Source organism: Balaenoptera physalus (assembly GCF_965194825.1).
Source record: "Balaenoptera physalus genome assembly, chromosome: 1".
Taxonomy (NCBI): domain Eukaryota; kingdom Metazoa; phylum Chordata; class Mammalia; order Artiodactyla; family Balaenopteridae; genus Balaenoptera; species Balaenoptera physalus.
This window is the reverse complement of record NC_138882.1, coordinates 88834987-88857444: the sequence shown is the minus strand read 5'-3', so window position 1 is coordinate 88857444 and position 22458 is coordinate 88834987. Positions and strand designations below refer to the sequence as shown.

Here is a 22458-nt window from a genome sequence, read left to right as displayed (position 1 = left end):
CATTTTTCACCTACAGGACCACAACGTCGCCACCGCAGACAACTGCGTTAGCAACGCGGTCTTTATCAGTTCGAGTACTCGTTCTCAAAAAAAACCAGAAAAACTGCAAGAAAAATTGAACCGCACAGCGACTTGCATCATTCTATTCTTAAACTTTGAAAATATCAGGGGAAAGCGCGAACGCAGTCCCCCACTACCACAAATTATGCAGTCGAGTTTCCCACATTTGGGGAAATCGCAGGGGTCAGCACATCCGGAGTGCAATGGATAAGCCTCGCCCTGGGAAAACCACCTTCGTGATCATGGTATCTCCCCTGCCAGGTAAGTATGAGTTCACTGCTTTCTGCCCTCCCACAGCCTCATACGCCTTCTACTGTACGCACACGGTCACTTTCCTCACCGCAGCTCCGAGCCTTCCTGCCCCTTCCACACAGCTCATCCATGCACTTGCAACCAACAGCCCTCGATTCGCTCCCACACCACGGGAGATCATGTCGTCTTTCACCACCGGATCACGAACCAGCAGCCCCTGCGCTGAGATATCTACATACGACACGCCCCATCCGTCAAGCCGACGGGAATTACCGCTCCCCTCCAGCCCACGCCCCGCCCTACTCCGCGCCTCCCTCCTCCCACGCCGTCCAGCCGAGCCTACCAGAGGGCGGGCGCCCTCTGGGGGAAGTGACGTCCACCGCTCGCTCTTTTCCTTCCACCCGCCCCCGCCCGTTGGGGCCGTGCGCGCGCGGCTGGCTGCTTAACCTCTGTCCTGCCGAGCACCTGTCTGGCGGCCTGCTGAAGCCTGAGCACCTTTTTTGAACTGTAACGGCTTTCAATGCGTAGAATAGAGAACATTTAGGAGTCCAGGGGAAACCGGTTCCTTTCAAATCCAGTTGTCTTTGTGACGTACTATTGTGTGTATGTCTAGTAAAACGCGTTAACCATTATGACTGGCGGTGAACTCTATTCCATTCTTGAAAGTTCAATTTCGTTCATCGGAAATTTCATTCATTTTATTCCCCGTCTTCAGGTGTTGTTTTGACTCTGTCCTTGAACAGATTTTAACACCTATCTGCTACCCTCTGACTTTGGAGTCAAATACGTTCTTTAACACATGTTCATTCGTTAATTATTTTAGGTCTCAGTAAAATGAGAGTCGTTCACTTTGAAATGTCACCTTTCCATAAATTATTGTTTTTCATGTGTGCAGAGAGCATGGCCTAGGGGTCATTAACTTAGATCATTGGGCAGGATGTGGCTCTCGTGCCACCATTATTTTATTGTTTGGGGGCATATCTCATGCTCTGTTGCATGGTTTTGTTGCTAAGCAGGCCTGCTTGGCTTTGTGCTTAAGCAAACCTGCTTTCTTGAGTGATCATTAACTTTCGGGGTCTCCCATACTTTTTTCTTTACCTACAAACCCCTAGTGGGATTAACTATTTAATTACCTACTTTGTCCCTTTACTCTGTCCCTATCACTATCATATAAGTTAGTTTCAAGTTACCAAAATTTGGAGAGACTATTTAATAGCCTTTCTTTCTTTTTTTAAAAAATTTTATTTATTTTTGGCTGCGTTGGGTCTTTGTTGTTGCATGCGGGCTTTCTCTAGTTGTGGACAGCAGGGGCTACTCTTCATTGTGGTGCGCAGACTTCTGATTATGGTGGCAAGGGCTCTAGGTTTGCGGGCTTCAGTAGTTGCAGCACGTGGGCTCCGTAGTTGTGGCGCATGGGCTCTGTTGTTGTGGCGCACGGGCTCCAGAGCATGTGGGCTCTGTAGTTTGTGGCACATGAGCTCTTTCACTGAGGCGCACGAGCTCAGTAGTTGTGGTGTGCAGGCTTAGTTGCCCCACGGCATGTGGGATCCCCAGCTAGGCATGAAACCCACATCCCCTGCACTGGAAGAAGGATTCTTTACCACTGGACCACCAGGGAAGTCCCAGATCTGTATTTATTTTTGAAATCTTTTTTTCACCTTAGCTCAAGGAATAATTGTATCATAGCAACCTACAATTGATTCTATCTGACCAGGTGTTTTAAAACTTTTTGAGATTTTTGACAGACTTCCCAAGTATCAAATTCTAACTAAAGTTCTTTTGGCCTCCAGCTAACTTTGGGGTGCTTCAAAGGGCACCTGGAACATCCCAGAGATCCTAAACTAACTGGGTTCATTTGATATGTTAAATTACATGGGAAACATTGTCCAAACTCGCTGTTGCCTGTGTCAGCTGGAATCATCAGGCTCTCCCCAATCTTATTGCAGCCGCCATACAGATAGGGGAAAGGGTTTGGGGTTCTTTTGCTGTCTAGTCTCTCACCTTACTCTATGTCCAAAAAATCCCCTGTGGGAATACTCCCACCTCTAGGCCTTCAGGTCCTGACCCCTCTGTGACATTTTCCGTTGCACCCAACTCCAATTCCTCTAGGAGTTCCTTTTTGCACTTCTAGGACCCTCTTCACTGCAGGCCTTGGCAGCCCATACCTTTACAAACTACCTATTGGGCTGGCCACTTCCAAGCAGCCCACATCCTAGGCTTTAGAGATGCTCAATCTCAAGGAATACACCCCAACATAGGGAAACTTGTTATAGGACATAAGCTTTATGGACAACAGATCCTCCTCAAGGAGAGTCCTGGCAATGCACTGGCACTGGTTCAAACGTCCCCTATCGGGGACCCCTCGTGCAAGGGACTGGGTCGACCTGAGACATCTGGTTAGGAATTGATGGGAGAGTAGAGGACGCTCAAAATCCCATTAGGTAAGAAGGGTATTCAGAGGACACTCCGACCCCCTTCCAACAGAAGCCTCCTGGTAAAATGTCTCTGGGACGCCAGACTTCATTTCTAGGAGCGCTCTCGGGTGCAGGTTACTCAGCATGGGAGGGTCCTCTTCTAAGCCAGAAGAAATACCTCTGGAATGTATCCTTAAAAATTGGAAAAATTTTTAAATAGATGGGCTGAAAAGGGAAAAACTTAAACTCTACCGTAACACGGCCTGGCCTTTATATAAGTTGCGGGGCGTGGGTGGGGATGGAGTTAAATGGCCTGAAAACTGGTCTCGAAATTACAATATCATCTTGCAATTGGATCTTTACTGTCGCAAGATGGGAAAATGGACTGAGATTCCATATATCCAAGCCTTCATGGTCCTTTACCAAAAGCCTGCTCTATGTGGCTCCTGTAATCGAAAGCCTGGGGAATCAGAAAGCACTCCTGACATTTTAGATGATCCCCTTCTAAGCTTCCCCAATTCTCGGGGGTGGGGGCCGCGCAGGGAGCCAAGTTTCCCCTGCTTCTCCAGAGCCACCTGCTTCTCTGGAGGCACCTACTTCTCCAGAGCCTTCTGACCAATTCCAAACTCCACCTTCCTATGTCCCTTTATACCCGCTGTTACCCCAGGAGGGAGAGACTAGTCCCTCCAGAGTAACTCATAGTGGAACTTCCTATCACCCAGGATCGGGAAAAGGATGCCCTCTTAGGGAAGTGGCAAATGGCAAAGGGACAATCAGAGTACATGTGCCCTTCTCTTTAACCGATTTAGCCCAATGCAAACAGAGACTGGGCCGATTTTCTGAACACCCTAGTAAGTTTGTTGAAGGGTTTCAGGCCCTAACTATGGCCTTTGATTTAACTTGGAAGGATGTCCAAACAGTCCTATCAACTTTCTGTGCCCGTGAGGAAAATCAGAATTTGGGTAGCAGCACAGGGGCACACTGACCAGCTTGCCAGGGACCAGCCGGAACATTTTGTTATGGGTGGAGGCACAGTCCCAAATCAGAAGGCTTGTTGGAGTTATAATTCCCGGGAGGGAACAGAAGCCAGGAAACACATGATACAGTGTGTATTAGAAGGGATGAGAAAGTGTATCAAAAAGCCAGTTAACTATGAAAAGGTTAAAGGAATGACCCAAGAAGAAAAAGAAAATCCAGCCCTCTTTCAGGGACAGCTCGTGGAGGCTTTTAGAAAGTTTACTAACGCTGATCCATCCACGCCTGAGGGTCAATCCCTGCTGGGACAACATCTTATCAGCCAGTCTGCCGCAGATATTAGGTGGAAACTCCAAAAATTACAATTAGGCCCACAAATCCTGATTCCCCAACTCCTAGGGGTGGCCTTTGGGGTATTTAATAGTTGAGATCAAGCTGAGGAAGAAGAGAGAACCTGATGTGAAAACAGGCAGGCCAGGGCTCGAGCCAAACTGATGGCCATAGCTGTCAGCCATGCCTCGCAACCTCAGGACAACCCAAGGGGGCCAAGGAAGTTTAACCATCCACCTGGAGGTAAAACTAGCAAGGGAGAATGCTTCAAATGTAAGTCAACTGGCCACTGGGCCCAAAAGTGTCAAAAAGAACCCCCCGGTCCGTGCCCAGTCTGCAAACAAAGAGGTCATTGGAAGTGGGACTATCCCCAGTTCCGAAGGGGAAGGGGGGCTCCTGCTCCTGAGATGGCCATGCCGGATGACTGAGGTGGCCCAGGGATTCTGGCGGCTCCCCCCAGCAAGATGTCTATCTCCATTGGGGAGCCCTAGGTGGTCCTTGACGTGGCAGGTAAAAAAATCAGTTTTTTAAATTGATACGGGAACCACTTACTCTGTCCTGATCTCTCACACTGTGCCTCTTTCCTCCAAAAGCTGTACCATGACTGGTGTTGACAGAAAGCCTTGCACCCATTTCTTCACTGGGTCTTTCACTTGCCAGTTTGAACAGCATTTGATCTCACATGGCTTTTTAGTTGTGCCTGAGTGTCCTACCCCACTACTGGGGAGAGACCTTCTGGGCTCCCTTGGAGCCATATTACGGTTAGGAGGCCCCGAGCAGCCCATTTTCTTGTCTCTGACTAAGACAAATCAGCTGGAAGAACAACGGCCTATTCCCAGCCATATTCTACACGCAGTAAACCCTGCAGTTTGGGACAAGGGAATCCCTGGGAAGGCTATAAACATCCAACCTGTAAAAATTAGCCTTAAGCCAGAAGTCGCTTATCCTAACAAGAGACAGTAAGTACCCCATAAAGTTGGAAGCAAAAAAAGGTTTGCAACCCCTCATAGATAAATTCTTAAAACATGGCATCTTACTGCCCTGTCAGTCTCCATGCAATACCCCTATTCTGCCAATTATTAAGCCAAATGGGGAATATCGAATGGTACAAGACCTTAGAGCAGTAAATGATGCAATGGTCCCTCTACACCCCTTTGTAGCCAATCCTTATAATATATTAGTCCAGGTTCCTGGAGATGCCAAATGGTTTACTGTGCTTGACCTCAGGATGCCTTCTTCTGCATCCCAGTTCATCCCTCATCTCAGTATCTTTTTGCCTTCAAGTGGACTAAGCCCCACTCAGGCCAAATGCAAAAATATACCTGCACAGTATTGCCTCAGGGGTTTTGGGACAGCCCACACTTGTTCACCCAGGCCCTAGGAAAAGAACTAAGGGAAATACATCTAAAAGAAGGGGCCATTCTACAGTATGTAGATGACATATTAATATGTAGTCCCACCATGGAAGCCTCAGATCAGAATACTAATGAAGCCTTTAATTTCTGTGGGTCCTGGGGCTACAGGATCTCCCAGAAAAAAGCACAAATCTCAAAGAAACAAATTAAATATCTAGGATATATTATAAACCCTGGAAGTAGACAGTTATCTCCAGATAGAAAACAAGCTATATTAGGCTTAAGTGCACCCAAGACATAAAAACATCATACTTTCTTAGGCATGGCAGGATTTTGCAGAATTTGGATTCCAGGATTCAGACTAATGGCTAAGCCTCTATATGAAGTCACTAAAGGCCCAGGTACAGAACCATTACTTTGGACTGGGGAAAAAGAAAAGGCTTTTAATCATATCAAACAGACCCTCACCAGAGCTCCTGCTCTGGGTCTCCCCAATTTAAAAAAACCATTTATCTTGTACGTAGCTGAAAAACAGGGGGCAGCTCTGGGGGTCCTTGCGCAAAAGCTAGGAGAAGTTCCTCAGCCTACAGGTTAATTTCCAAACAACTAGATTCTGTGGCCCAAGGTTTGCCTGGCTGCCTCCAGGCACTAGCTGCCACTGCTTTATCAGTGGAAGAAGCTAACAAGCTTACCTTTGGACAGCCACTGGAAGTCCAGACCCCTCATCAAGTACAAGGGATTCTGGAGATTAAAGGCCACCACTGGCTAACTGGAGGCTGCCTTTCTAAGTAGCAGGCTTTACTCCTTGACTCCCCAGAGCTAACCCTCAAAACTTGCCATACCCTCAACCCGGCTACATTGATGCCCGCTGAAAGCCCAGAACTAACACATTCCTGCCTTGAAACCATTGACCAGGTTTATGTCAGTAGGACTGATCTAACAGACCAGGCCGTAGACAACCCTGAGGAAGAATGGTTTACTGATGGCAGTAGTTTTGTTAAAGATGGAGTCAGTAGGACAGGGTATGCTATTGTGAGCACTCATAGTGTTATAGAAACAAAACCTTTGCCACCTAACACGTCAGTCCAGAGTGCTGAGCTAATAGCCCTACTTGAGCCTTAACCTTAGGGGAAGGAAAAACTATAAATACATGCACAGACTCAAAATATGCCTCCCTTGCTTTACATGTCCATGCAGCTATCTGGAGAGAAAGAGGACTTTTAAATGCAAAAAATTCCCCTGTAAAATATGGGGCTGAGATTTTACATCTCATAGCAGCAGTTCAAAACCCAAAACAAGTCTAGGTTCCCTGGCCAAGATGGTATTTGACAAGCGATTGACCCTTGATTATCTATTGTCAGAACAAGGAGAGGTATGTGCTATTGCCAATACTTCTTGTTGCACATATGTCAACACCCCTTTCCAGGTAGAAGCAAACATTGAAAAAATTCGACAACAGTTTCAGCAGGCAATTAACCACTATTCCTCACTATTCAAGATGGGTGGGGAGGGACTTCCCTGGTGGCGCAGTGGTTAAGAATCCACCTGCCAATGCAGGGGACATGGGTTCAAGCCATGGTCTGGGAAGATCCCACATGCCGCGGAGCAACTAAGCCTGTATGCCACAACTACTGAGCCTGCGCTCTAGAGCCCACGAACCACAACTACTGAGCCCGCACACCGCAACTACTGAAGCCTTCATGCCTAGAGCCCGTGCTCCGCAACAAGAGAAGCCACCCCAATAAGCCCGCGCACCGCAGCGAGGAATAGCCCCCGCAAGCCACAACTAGAGAAAGCCCGTGCGCAGCAACAAAGACCCAATGCTGCCAAAAAAAAAAATGGGTGGGGAAATTGAAAACTGGTTCTCTGATTTGTTCTCTTGGATCTCACAAAGTATAAAAAACTTTCTGGCAGGAGTTTTTTATTTTCTCATAACCCTTTTCTTTTCAGTCATACTGATTTATGCTATATTTCGTCTAGTACTCTGTTGTCTTCCTTACTGTTGTAAACCTGTGACTAAGACTTTTTGGTCCAAGAAGGAGACCTGGGACCAACAGGTCCAGACCTTCCATTCCAAAAATAGAGAAACATGTTAAACTTTAACCCCGAGATTAACAAAAATATACATCCAAGGAGAACGGCTTCTTGTCAGGGGAAACATTGCCTTCCCTGTCTTGTCAACAGTTAAGGAAGCCCAGAGTTAACCTGGTTCCTTTCATTTCTAGGACCTTTAATGGCTATTGTTGTTCATCTTCTTTTTTTAGCCCTTGTTTGTTTAACCTTTTGGTTAAGTTTGTGTCTTCTAGGCTCCAACAGTTTGAAGTACGGCTCATGATGGCTCAAGGAATTCAACCCATTCCAGCGGAGAGTGGCTCAGGTCCCTACAGGTCCTTGGAACAGTCAGCAAGGGACTTCTACACCTCTAGGGTAGGCTAGGGTCTGCGGCCCCTGTCTAGCAGGAAGAAGTTTCAGAAGAAGAGACCTTTGGCCCCTTACCCCTTTAAGGGTGTAGAGTCTCTTGGGGGGAATGAGACAGGCTGTGACCTGGGACACTTTGCTGCAGTGCTGCAATGCTTGCACCTGGACAAACCTCTCCTCCAGCAACAAAATACAAAGAAACTATATGGGATTAAAATTAACTGCGTGCACGCACAGTTGGGGCAAATTATGGACAAAAAGCCCAAAAAACCCAACGGCCACTTTTGAAGAGCCGGGAGCAAAAACAGGGTGTCTGGAGCAAAAGCAGGTACTGAGCATGCCCCTTGCACTCAACACCACCATAGGGGTGGGCAAAACACCTAAGCCACCCCTCTGGCCTGACCCCCCTGACACACCCCTACCCTCACCCCGTCTAAGGAACCAGCTCGCCCCTCCCTCAGGGAGCCAGCAAGGGAAACTGTTACCTGTTCTCGCTCCCCGCTGCTGCAGCAAGGGCCCCAATAAAGCCTTGCCTGAATTTCCTGTCTGGCCTCTAGTCAATTTCTATTGACTCGGGAAGGTCAAGAACCCTGGTAGGTATCACAGTGGTTAGCACTCCGGGCTTTCGCTGCCAAGGGCGCGGTTTCGATCCCTGGTCCGGAAACTAAGATCCCGCAAGCCACTTAGTGCAGCCAAAAATAAAAACAAACAAATAAATAAATTAAATTAAAAAAAATTTTTTTTAAATGGCCAAAGCACTGACCCTCCTTTCTGTGTCCCTGAAAGCAGGAAATAAATCTCTCATATAAAAGGTGCACTTGGGACTTCCCTGGTGGCACAGTGGTTGGGAATCCACCTGCAGGGGACACAGGTTCAAGCCCTGGTCCTGGAAGAGCCCACATGCTGTGGAGCAACTGAGCCCGTGCGCCACAACTACCGAAACCTACGCACCCTAGGGCCCACGTGCCGCAACTACTGAGCCTGCATGCTGCAACTACTGAAGCTCGCGAGCCTAGAGCCTGTGCTCCGCAACAAGAGAAGCCACCACAATGAGAACCCCGTGCACCACAATGAAGAGTAGCCCCCGCTCACCGCAACAAAGACCCAATGCAGCCAAAAATAAATAAAATTAATTTTAAAAAAAAAAAGATTCTTAAAAGGTGCACTCCCTGCATCTGGTGGTAGAAGGACAGACACCCTTATTATCAGAGATAGGGAATTCAAGCTGAGAAGCTTATATAAACAAACCATGCTACCTCTTTAATTTACTATCCCAAGCCCAAACTCCACTTAGATTGTTTACTAGTTGAGCGCCCAAAACCTAAGTTCCTTTGTCGTGTCAATTACTCACAAACTTATAGTTTCTCTGTCTAAAAAATACAAAAGCTACCTGCTTTGGCAACTTCTTAGGTTCCATTTCTATGAAATTGATCTCGTGTGGCCTTCGCTGGCAGCGGCTTCAAGCAGGATCTCAGTTCCCGGACCAGAGATTGAAGCCAGGCTTTGACAGTGAGAGCACTGAATCCTAAGCACTAGACCACGAGGGCCAGTGGCTAGTGACAAGGCTCTAGCTTGTCTGCTTTGTAGAAATGAATTTCAACAAAGAGAGAGAAAGTACAGAAACAAATGAAGTGTTTTATTAGGAGGAAAAAAAAGAGTACTTGTGAATAGACACACAGGAGCAGGCTCAGAAAGAGAGTAGCACCTTCGTGGTAGTTTAAATCACTTTTATGGGGCATTTCTTCCAGGTTTCCTCTGGCCAATCATCTTGCTCTGCTTGGCTCTGAGTCCGTATTTGGTATAACTCAGGGTCCTTCCCTGTGTGCGCGCACATCTCTTAGCCAAGATGGAGTCCAGCGCAGAGGCCTGCGGGAACGTTGACACCACCTATTATGGGGTGGCGCCCCCCCTCCCTTTTTGGCCCCCCGAGGAGCCTTTCTGCACATGTGTAGTCGGGAAGGTCTCCTTGACCTCAAGAATGAGAAATATGTGGTCTCCTTATCTTTTATCTGGGCAGGACTCAGCTCCGCTCTGCCCCTGCCTTTATCTGTATCTTGGAGTATCTGTCCCCAGGGAACAGACTCCTGCTGCTCAGCTGTTGACGCAAGTTCGTGTGCCGACGCACAGTGAGGCCAAAGAAACTGAAACATCGGAGTTTGGAGCAGAAAAAGGTTTATTGCGAGGCCATGCAAGGAGATGAGGTGGCTCATGACCTAAAAAGCCCTGAGCTCCCCAAAGGGTTTGGGCAAAGCTGTTTGAAAAGCCAGGTGAAGGAGGGGGTGTTGCAGGTTATGTGATCAGCTTGTGTACAATTCTCTGATTGGCTGATGGTGAGGTAGCAGGGCGGTGTCACAGGGGTTAACATTATCAGTCCTTAGGCTCCAGGTGGCCTGCTCTTGGTTGTCAAGTAGTTAACATCTTCCATTTGTTGGAGAGGTGGGGTTTTTCACATATGCAAAACAACTCAGGAAATGTGTATCAAACACTATTATTTAGGTACTTCAGAGAGGAGCTAAAAGCAGAGAATATGGGGAAAGGCCTGTCCTCCCCCGCCAAAGGCCCCACGGGGTCCTGCTCGGTTACACAGCCAGGGGACCATCTATCTCCTGCCTCAAGATCTCCCAGCACATGAATTAAAATTTGTTTCTTTTTCTCCTGTTAATCTGCCTTGTGTCAATTTTATTATTAATCTAGCCTAAAGAACTCAAGAGGGATAAAAAGGGAAAATCCCCGTCTTTAACCCCCCCCTCCCAGCACTATCCCATCCTGAGAACCCCACCCTTGTGATCTATCTCCAATACTGTCACATTGAGGGTTAGGGCCTCAATATATGAATTGAGGGGAATACAGTTCAGTCCATAGCAAGAGGAAGAGAAAGGAGTAGTTATAAGACGCAGTGTAATGTTGGGGAGGATCACTGCACAGGACCGTGGTCTTTGTAGTGACTCCAAACTGAGGCTTGGCAGGAAAGGTGATGGAGACTTTAAAAATACTCTGACTTCTGTCAACTGAAAAAAAAAAAAAGAAAAGCACAACCTAAAAGTTGAGAGTTAAGTTTTATTCAGCGGACGTTCTGAGGACGCCAAGCCTGAGGCAGCCTCTCAGATAGCCCTGAGGGACTGCTCCAAAGAGGTGAGGGAGGAGCCAGGATATATAGGAGTTTTACAACAATAACCAGGTAGTGGGAACATCAAAAGATTACAATTAAAGAAAACCAGAAATCTCAAGTTAATGAATTTAGTACTTTTCTACGTATGGGAAGATGCAAGTCTGGGCTCACTGAAATCAGTCCTTTGCTATGCACCACAGCTACCTGGGTCCAGTATCCGTTTCTTTCCCATCCTGAGCCCCGTCAGGGTGCACCGTTGGGGGTGGCTGCATTGGCTGACGGCTTGGCAGCGGGCAGCCTGTCTGTCTCCCTCCTGAGTTCCCTCAGGACTCACCGTCGGGGGGTATTGGCTGATGGTTTGATGGCCCAGCATCCTTTGTTTGCTGATCAGGCAGGCAACCTTTTTCTTTCACATCTCTCTCCTCTCCTTTCTGAACTCCTTTCTTTGGCTGTACCCACCTGGATCCCGAGGGCAGGAAAGAGCAGGAAATGCTGGTTGTGGGGGTCAGCCTCAGGCACAGAGATCAGGGGAGAAAGGTATAGAGGGAATGTGGAAGGGCAGAGAATTTTCAGCACAACTGTAATGTGAAAGAGAAAACTTCCCAAAATGTGCAACTCATAACGCACGGTACATATGCAAGGAGAAGTGTTAAAAAATAATTTTCAGAGAAAGGTAAAATCATGACTCGCGTAGTTATAACAAATGAACATGTGTTAAAGAACGTATTTGACTCCAAAGTCAGAGGGTAGCAGATAGGTGTTAAAATCTGTTCAAGGACAGAGTCAAAACAACACCTGAAGACGGGGAATAAAATGAATGAAATTTCCGATGAACGAAATTGAACTTTCAAGAATGGAATAGAGTTCACCGCCAGTCATAATGGTTAACGCGTTTTACTAGACATACACACAATAGTACGTCACAAAGACAACTGGATTTGAAAGGAACCGGTTTCCCCTGGACTCCTAAATGTTCTCTATTCTACGCATTGAAAGCCGTTACAGTTCAAAAAAGGTGCTCAGGCTTCAGCAGGCCGCCAGACAGGTGCTCGGCAGGACAGAGGTTAAGCAGCCAGCCGCGCGCGCACGGCCCCAACGGGCGGGGGCGGGTGGAAGGAAAAGAGCGAGCGGTGGACGTCACTTCCCCCAGAGGGCGCCCGCCCTCTGGTAGGCTCGGCTGGACGGCGTGGGAGGAGGGAGGCGCGGAGTAGGGCGGGGCGTGGGCTGGAGGGGAGCGGTAATTCCCGTCGGCTTGACGGATGGGGCGTGTCGTATGTAGATATCTCAGCGCAGGGGCTGCTGGTTCGTGATCCGGTGGTGAAAGACGACATGATCTCCCGTGGTGTGGGAGCGAATCGAGGGCTGTTGGTTGCAAGTGCATGGATGAGCTGTGTGGAAGGGGCAGGAAGGCTCGGAGCTGCGGTGAGGAAAGTGACCGTGTGCGTACAGTAGAAGGCGTATGAGGCTGTGGGAGGGCAGAAAGCAGTGAACTCATACTTACCTGGCAGGGGAGATACCATGATCACGAAGGTGGTTTTCCCAGGGCGAGGCTTATCCATTGCACTCCGGATGTGCTGACCCCTGCGATTTCCCCAAATGTGGGAAACTCGACTGCATAATTTGTGGTAGTGGGGGACTGCGTTCGCGCTTTCCCCTGATATTTTCAAAGTTTAAGAATAGAATGATGCAAGTCGCTGTGCGGTTCAATTTTTCTTGCAGTTTTTCTGGTTTTTTTTGAGAACGAGTACTCGAACTGATAAAGACCGCGTTGCTAACGCAGTTGTCTGCGGTGGCGACGTTGTGGTCCTGTAGGTGAAAAATGCATCCAGCGTTTCTGGGGTCAGTATGGCGACGCTCGCGCGCACCGCTGGTGCGAGACAGCGTTCTGATCGCCGGGTGCTGAGAAGTGGAGTTGTCGTATTTTCGGTTGTGTTTCGCGCTGTTGTTTTCTGCGCTGTGCGTAGTTTCCCGTGTGTTAAACCACGCAGATTGCAACTAGACTCAGAGCTCAGGTCTTGGCGGTCTCTGCAGAAACGGACCCGCAAAAAGAGGCAAAGCGCCGCGAGATAACTGATTTTATCGGCTTGTGCGGTGAGCGACCGGAAACAGGTTCCTTTCCTACGCATTTCCGCATTTCATGCCTTTTCAGCCTGGACTTCGCCTCCGGCGTGGTCAGCTGCTTGGCTGGTAATCGTTGCTGCAGATTCTACTGTATAACCGTCGTGCTCGTTCCTTTCTTCCACCCCAAGCAGTCTGTTTTTATTTCTCGATCCCTTTTCATTTTCTTCTCTCCGCCTTTTCTCTCAGGCCTTGTCTTATTACTTACCTTCATAAACCAGAAACACCAGCTCTCTTTCAGCCTGCAGTTTACGCCAGACCTGCTGCACTAGCCTGGCAAATTATGAAGTTTCCTTCACAACCGTTTTTGTTTCGTTAAACGGCTGCCGGAGTTGTACATAACATTTTTTTATTCAGTCACAAGTTGTTTCAGCTTTTTTCCTGTGGAACTACAGTTTAGAAGAAAACCCCAGGCTCAGCGTTGGCAGTTGTGGGCTTTCTGCAAATCCTTTTCCCCGGATGTGGTGTTCCCTTGCTTCACTGTCACTTCTGCTCCACGAAGTCCTGGCAACTAGAAACTGCTGGCCCAAACAGGGAAGTTAGGACCATGGAAGGAAGAACTGTCGCTGCCTCGTGGCTACCTCGGGGACGGCACTCATAGATCCGCTCAGCTCCGGAAGCCTCGGCGACCCGTAGGGGTGAGGGGTGAGGGGTGAGGGGTGAGGGGTGAGGGGTGAGGGGTGAGACTTAAGGGTAGGTCCAAAGAAAGCTAACTAAAAAGCAGACGGTGCAGATCGAGTATAGATCATTGGAAGTAAAAGTAAAAAATAAAAGTGCTCTTCTCCCTAGCCGCGGGAGTTTTCCCTGTTACTGATGAGAAAACGGGTTTTTAGAGTTTTTAACAGATTTCCTTAGTCTCAAGGTTGTCCACGATATTATGCTCTGGAGCCCTGATCGAGGAGTTTCTGACCAAAAGAAGCCGAACAATACCGTGACTAGGAACTGCTTGGATATTGGTTTCCAGGCCTATCAGACATACCGAGGTTATTACGAAGACATTGGGTTGCGTCTGGGGTTAAGAGCCCAACCAGGGCGGAGGGGGGAGGGCTCCTTTTCAGTCCTGGTGCCTTCTGTTTGAGCTTGGGCCAACTCCAATTTGCTAGGCCAATTTTGCAAGTGTCATTTGAAAATGATATTTAGTACTTCGTGAACTTGTGTAGGTTAAATGAGATAACCTAATAATACACCTAGCATAGTGTGTGGCTTATATTAAGTATGTCCTGACAGGAAGCAAAGATAAGCTTGTACTTCAGGCTTTTGTAACATTTGAATAAATTTTGTATTTGCGAATGTGACATCCATTCACAAAATAAACTCGTTTATTAAAGAAGAAAATATTTTATATGGAATTTATGAAACATATAAACGGGACTTGTTTATAGCAGCTTTGTTCATAATAGTCCCCAAATTGGAAACAATGCAAAATGTCCGTCACGAGGTGAACGGATATAATTGTGATATATGCATTCAAAGGAATACTACTCTTGGATAAAATGAAACAAATTCCTGATACATGGCCACAATATGCATTACTCTCGAAAACATCATGCTGAGTGATGAAAAGAGTACATAGTCTGTGGTTCCATTTATGTGAATTTCTAGAACAGGCAAAACTGATCCATAGTGACAGGAACTAGATCACTGATTACCTGGGACAGGAAGTGGTAGGGGGATGGACGGCAGAGGACAGTTTGGAGTACTGGAAATGTTCTTTCTTCTTGAACAGGGTAGTGGTTACGTGGGCACATTCATTTGTCAAAAGTCATCAAACTTGAAATGGATGCATTGTATTATTTTCAAATTACAACTCAAGAAATTTGATTTTAAAAAGTAATAAGAATCATTCCAAATTTTAATGTCTTAATTAAATTATTATCATTATTATTAGCCTTAGAGGCTTCTTTTAGAAAAGTCTCTCTCTTGTGGTAAACAATTTGATTGAAAGTTCAACAATTTCTTCATTTTTGTTTTTGTATCTTTTTCTTCCATTAACTTTATGCACTATTAAATTGAATATTTTAAAATAAAAATAGAATCTATAAGAGCTCAATTTTATAAAAACAAATTTATATATATATTGATATACCAAAATGACTCCATCAATATTTACCTACCTTAACAGAAGTTAGTTTTGAATTTAAGATGTTTCAAATTTTTACATATTTGCATTTTCTGCATCATTTGAATTTTACATAATAAGCATATATAATTTTTGCAAAAATTAGAATAACTTAAAAATAGATTTGAAGAAAAATACGTAAAGATGTTAACAGCAGTTAATTCCAGGAGGTGGGACTATGGATGGCTGCTTATTTTCTTCTTTCTATATATTTAACATTTTTTAATTTAAAGAAAATGAATGACCTGGAAGTGAAAGAACAGAATAGCTATGGAAGAGGTATGGGGTAGGTGAGAGGAAAGGATAAAGGGAAGGAAAAACCTAGCTCTGGCAGGAATTGTGTTTAAGTTGGAGGTGTGCGGGGAGCAGCTGTTGGGATAAGAAGGATGTTTGGGAGGCAGGTGGGTCATGAGGATATTTAGGACAGTTTTATGCCCGTTGCGTGACTCCTCCTTGGTGTTTTTTCAAAAGAAATATACAGACTTAAATTTCTTGTCAAGCATCTTTACCATTTGTGTTCCTCTTTGATTGGGAGCATATCTTGTGGAGCCAGGCGGGCTTCCGTTCAAATTCCTGCTTTCAAATCCCACTCACTGACTGAGCGACGAGACAAGTTACTTAACCTTTCCCATGCCTCAGTTTTCGCATATGGGAAGTGAGGATGATGATATGATATAGGCCTGTTGAAAGGATTAAATGAGTAAACCCATGTAAAACTTGTAGACTATGCCTGGGCACATGGCACTAACATGTAATCACTGAGTGTAAGCTCTTGTGTTTTGGGCACAGCACTGCATAAAGACTGGGTGGGATTTTATTTAAGTTACTGATACTTTTCAGTGGCTGTGGACCCTCCTAGAGAGAGTAAAGCAATCCTCTCTGACCAGCAGTAACCTCCTGGCCTGGGAGGATCTGCAAGTATATTAGCGCACGTGATCAGCTCATCAATAGGGGAATAATGGTCCAATTCCTTGCTTCAAGAAGGCCCCAATTTTTTAAAAAAAGAAAAATTATGATTTTACAGTGGAAAACATTTCTACACATGACACAAGACCCAGAATTTTAAAAGAGTGGTACATATGACTACATAAACATTTATATTCAAAATACAAGCAATGAACTTTAAAAATGTCACACATGTGATACAAAGTTACATATGCCCCAAAACTTGTTATGGGAAACAGTAGTCCCCTGATCCCATCCCACATTTCTTTTTTCCAGGGATAACCACTTTCTACTCACACAACCAAATGTTTGGCTATTTATCTCCTTATCTCTAAATAAATATTGAGACTCTGATTTTCCAGTTTCCCACCCCAGGCCCTGCAGACCGGCCTGCAGAGGGAAGAGTGGAGTTTGTGTGTTTCCCTACCCGCCAGTCGTCTCCAAGGCAGCCGCCAGGACTTCCACTCGCTTGCAAACCAACACAGCCCACCTCACCCCTCCAAACCCAACCGGCAGAGGGAACTTTGCAAGAACAAATGCCAGGCAAGCAGCTTGGCGATTTGGGGTGGAACCGGGTTCTCGGGCAGGTCGGTAAAGGGTGGGAGCGCTCCAGAGTGAGGAGCCGTGGTCGCCCAAACCCAGCGACTGCCCCCGCTGCAGTGCTCGCCCAGCTCCTCTCCCTTCCAGCCCCTTTCTCCCTTCTGTGTCATTCTCTCCTCTTTCCTGCTCTTTCCCGTCCTCGGGTCTTTTCGCCGGCCTCACACCTTTCTCGTCACGTCCTCCAAAGACAGCTGTGTCAGTCGGTCCTTCGTAACCTCTGAAAGTTCCAAAATCTAAAACTCAGAGAGATGCTCCTTAGCACCTGGAAGAGGACATTTTAATTCGCTGTTCAAGTCCACCACAGTCCTCATCCGTACGTTTCTACCGAGCAGTAGAGGGCAGAAGTGCTTCCATCCGGTCACGTCCTGGGGCGTCTTCTCGGTGGAGCAGAGTCGCGGCAGGACGAAGGGGCGCCCGCCGGTCCCGGAGCCGGAGCGGCTCCGGCTCGTCTCACCTTCGGCCCCGGCGGAGCCGGGCCGGGCGGCCGTGGGTCAGGGACTTGGGGTCTCCTCAGACGCCGGAATCCGCGGCCGGGGCTCCCCTCTCTGGCTGAGCTTGGGACGAAAGGACGAGGTTTCCTGGAGAGAAGGTTCAAATCTTAGCCTAACAGCGGCTTTTCGTGTCCAACGGAGACTTAGGAGCGAGAAATTCTGAATAAAACCATAATAAACTGGGATAGGATCCATTAATATTCGGAATAATAGGGCACCTGAATACAATACAGTACTTCCCATCCAGGTCTGGAACCCTCGACCCGAAAGCTAAGACGCTGTCACCCTGGCTGCTCAGCGACGTCACAGCCCCGCCCCGCGACCATTTACTCACAGGGACAACCGCGCAGTTCGCTACAAGACGTGCGGGGCGAAGGCCCCTCGCGGGGCAGGACTCAGTGGGCGCAGCCTCTGCCTTTCGCCCCCGAGACCCAGGGTGACCCGACGAGCGGGTGGCACTGGCTCGGTCGCTGCGCCCCTGGGCGGCGGGGCCGGGGACTCCGATGGCCCGCGACGGGCAGAGTCGCCAGGGTCCAGCGGGGACGCCGCGGGCTCGTCCCCCCACCTGCCCGCCACGTCCGCGTGGAGCGCGCGGACCGCGCCTCTCGGGGACGTGGGAGCGGGAAAGCACGTCCCATCTGAGGAGTAAAAAATCCCCTTCTTCTAACTAAACAGAAAGGTCCCACCGAGACTTGAACTCGGATCGCTGGATTCAGAGTCCAGAGTGCTCACCATTACACCATGGAACCTCCTCGAGAGGTGCTTACTCTATGCCACCGAAGATGGGTAAGTACTTATTTCGCCTCCATGCATCCCAGCGATAATGCCAAGGCATTTCTTCTACGGTCCGGACAAGACTTGAATACGGTTGACCCGCGTGGGTGGTCATCCGTCTTGCTTTCTCTCTGCTCCTCTCCTTTGGCTGACTTCTCTCAGTTCACTTGCACCTCAGAAAATGAGGTAAAATCCACTTTGGGCTTCGGGCCAGGGAAGAGCCCCTGAAAGTCTCCATCATAAACCACATATTCTGCCTCAGTTTGCCAGAGTGTCCCATCCTGAGGTAAAATTTCTGCAAATAATAGTGTTACTTTCCTTTTCTTTGCCTTCACACTTTTCCCATTGCCCAGAGAGGGCAGACGATTGTCAGGGCAGGACTTGGGACTTCCTGGGTCCCTTGGCTACACAGCACCGATGACACTCCAAAGCTGCCACCACCTCCTATGTGTAATATATAAAGTGTGTCAGCAGTGGAGTGGGAATGGGAGGCAGGAGACCTCTCTGCGACGGTCCAGCCACCGCAGGGGGTCTTCCAGGTCCCGACGGAGAGGGGCAAGGGACTGAATAGCACCTCGAGTATGGGGTCAGAAGGACCAAGACAACTGATGGTTGCTAGGCACGTTATTTAGAATTTACTGAATCTTATATAGACAGAAGAGGAACTCATTATTAGACAATAATCCCATGGAATTGCTTATCGTCTCAGTTCAGTCACTACCACTGACGTCAACAAGTTTACAACAACTATCCTTGAACATTATCTTCCCTTAACCAGGCTCACACACAGCCCCCAGCCATAAGGAACCACCAGGACTCTCAGTTCCCTGAGGTCTCCTGGCTTGAGATAGTTTTGCTCATCTCTTTTACATTCCTCAGGCCTGGGAAAAAGAGTGCATTCCAAGGTAAGGGCTTTGCTTTTTGTGAGAGACATACTGTCTCCTCCAGGAGTTACCTCCGGCTAAGACTGCATGCTTCCCACACCTCTCCTTTTCTTCTTCATACACTTCTGATGAAGGGGGGGCTAAGTTTTTCTTACAACCAATGTAGATTTGTTAGATTTACAGTGCAAGTAAAAATTAACGTTTACACCAAACACTGAGACAAACCAGGCCATGCTCACCTGGGGTGACTCAAAGTCAACGACATGCTGTGGAGACCACAAGGCAGGGCTCTGACACTTCGGCAGTCACAGACTCTTTCCTCAGAGCTTGGTCAAGTCAGTTTCATTCCAATTTCTTAATATGTCATGACCCAGAAATTGCACGGCTTAAAAAAATGTGTACACATATCCGGGTACCCAAGAGCACTCATTGCTGGGTCATAGAGCATGCGTATCCAAGTTGTCTGACAGTGTCTACAGTATTTATGTACACAAAATACCACCACACTAAATATTTACATGTGTAATAGGTATAAATCCACATTATGTCTCAAAATAATAATCTGCGTTATTTCATCATTAGTGTGTAGGAATGCAAGAGATTTCTGTGCGTTAATTTTGTATCCTGCAACTTTACCATATTCATTCATTAGCTCTAGCAGTTTTCTGGTGGCAGTTTTAGGATTCTCTATGTATAATATCACGTCATCTGCAAACAGTGACAGTTTTACTTCTTCTTTTCCAATTTGTATTCCTTTTATTTCTTTTTCTTCTCTGATTGCTGTGGCTAGGACTTCCAGAACTATGTTGAATAATAGTGGTGAGAGTGGACATCCTTGTCTCGTTCCTGATCTTAGAGGAAATGCTTTCAGTTTTTCACCATTGAGAATGATGTTTGCTGTGGGTTTGTCATATATGGCCTTTATTATGTTGAGGTAGGTTCCCTCTATGCCCACTTTCTGGAGAGTTTTTATCATAAATGGCTGTTGAATTTTGTCTAAAGCTTTTTCTGCATCTATTGAGATGATCGTATGGTTTTTCTTCTTCAATTTGTTAATATGGTGTATCACACTGATTGATTTGCGTATATTGACGAATCCTTGCATCCCTGGGATAAATCCCACTTGATCGTGGTGTATGATCCTTTTAATGTGTTGTTGGATTCTGTTTGCTAGTATTTTGTTGAGGATGTTTGCATCTATATTCATCAGTGATATTGGTCTGTAATTTTCTTTTTTTGTAGTGTCTTTGTCTGGTTTTGGTATCAGGGTGATGGTGGCCTCATAGAATGAGTTTGGGAGTGTTCCTTCCTCTGCAATTTTTTGGAAGAGTTTGAGAAGGATAGGTGTTAGCTCTTCTCTAAATGTTTGATAGAATTCACCTGTGAAGCCATCTGGTCCTGGACTTTTGTTTGTTGGAAGATTTTTAATCACAGTTTCAAGTTCATTACTTGTGATTGGTCTGTTCATATTTTCTGTTTCTTCCTGGTTCAGTCTTGGAAGGTTATACCTTTCTAAGAATTTGTCCATTTCATCCAGGTTGTCCATTTTATTGGCATAAAGTTGCTTGTAGTAGTCTCTTAGGATGTTTTGTATTTCTGCAGTCTTGAGGGAAAAAAAACGGAGTGGGAGGAATGAGACTCCCTGACTTCAGACTATACTACAAAGCTACAGTAATCAAGACAATATGGTACTGGCACAAAAACAGAAACATAGATCAATGGAACAAGATAGAAAGCCCAGAGATAAACCCACGCACCTATGGTCAACTAATCTATGACAAAGGAGGCAAAGATATACAATGGAGAAAAGACAGTCTCTTCAATAAGTGGTGCTGGGACAACTGGACAGCTACATGTAAAAGAATGAAATTAGAATACTCCCTAACACCATACACAAAAATAAACTCAAAATGGATTCGAGACCTAAATGTAAGACTGGACACTATAAAACTCTTAGAGGAAAACATAGGAAGAACACTCTTTGACATAAATCACAGCAAGATCTTTTTTGATCCACCTCCTAGAGTAATGGAAATAAAAACAAAAATAAACAAATGGGACCTAATGAAACTTCAAAGCTTTTGCACAGCAAAGGAAACCATAAACAAGACGAAAAGACAACCCTCAGAATGGGAGAAAATATTTGCAAACGAATCAACGGACAAAGGATTAATCTCCAAAATATATAAACAGCTCATTCAGCTCAATATTAAAGAAACAAACAACCCAATCCAAAAATGGGCAGAAGACCTAAATAGACATTTCCCCAAAGAAGACATACAGACGGCCACGAAGCACATGAAAAGCTGCTCAACATCACTAATTATTAGAGAAATGCAAATCAAAACTACAATGAGGTATCACCTCACACCAGTTAGAATGGGCATCATCAGAAAATCTACAAACAGCAAATGCTGGAGAGGGTGTGGAGAAAAGGGAACCCTCTTGCACTGTTGGTGGGAATGTAAATTGATACAGCCACTATGGAGAACAATATGGAGGTTCCTTAAAATACTAAAAATAGAATTACCATATGACCCAGCAATCCCACTACTGGGCATATACCCAGAGAAAACCGTAATTCAAAAAGACACATGCACCCGAATGTTCATTGCAGCACTATTTACAACAGCCAGGTCATGGAAGCAACCTAAATGCCCATCAACAGACGAATGGATAAAGAAGAAGTGGTACATATATACAATGGAATATTACTCAGCCATAAAAAGGAACGAAATTGAGTCATTTGTTGAGACGTGGATGGATCTAGAGACTGTCATACAGAGTGAAGTAAGTCAGAAAGAGAAAAAACAAATATCGTATATTAACGCATGTATGTGGAACCTAGAAAAATGGTACAGATGAGCCGGTTTGCAGGGCAGAAGTTGAGACACAGATGTAGAGAACGGACATATGGACACCAAGGGGGGAAAACTGTGGTGGGGTGGGGATGGTGGTGTGCTGAATTGGGCGATTGGGATTGACATGTATACACTGATGTGTATAAAACTGATGCCTAATAAGAACCTGCAGTATAAAAAAAACAAACAAAAAAACAACTAATACTAAACTTTCATTGGGTTATTTGTATGGAAATATGTTAATATAAATGTTTCAGACATTACATGAAATTTCTAAAAATCGTATATGTTCTGGTATAATGTTATAAGTCATAATCCTAGTTATTACCTTAAAATGTATATCTCAGAAATAACTAATTTTCTTGTCAACTGCATTATTACGAACTTTCATCAAATCTTTAACTGTGGTCATTTTTAAGTCTTTTGTCATTTACAGACAGTTCTGGGTGTACTCTGATGCTTTTGCAAATATGTTCCTATAAAAGGGTTTCATCTTTAAGAAATTCATGGAAAAGACTCTGACAAGTACAGGTTTCTGGTAAACTGACTGTACTGCTGAACTGAATGAATAAGCATTTTCAGAACTCTAATGAAAAACAGATGAACTCATAAAAGTGCTAACAAAAGATCAAGATGAAAAAAAACATTAATTACATGGGACTGAGTGAACTGATGAGGATGAGTATAATTTTTGTGACTTTCTGTCTGAATTAAAAAAAAAAAATCCCACAAGGACTCAGAGGCAAAGAATAT

General features: G+C 45.9%; 2 long non-coding RNA genes across 3 annotated transcripts in view; both read left to right on the top strand.

Moving 5' to 3' along the window:
- LOC309663819 overlaps window positions 1–22458 on the top strand; it is a 247211-nt gene that overhangs the window by 27345 nt on the left and 197408 nt on the right. The window lies entirely within an intron of this gene.
- LOC309646666 lies at window positions 15618–22437 on the top strand. Of its 2 annotated transcripts, none has more exons than XR_014255501.1 (2): window positions 15618–17972; window positions 22191–22437. It is a non-coding gene; the product is annotated as an uncharacterized lncRNA (long non-coding RNA). The 2 variants fall into 2 exon arrangements; XR_014255502.1 differs by having other exon boundaries at window positions 20447–22437.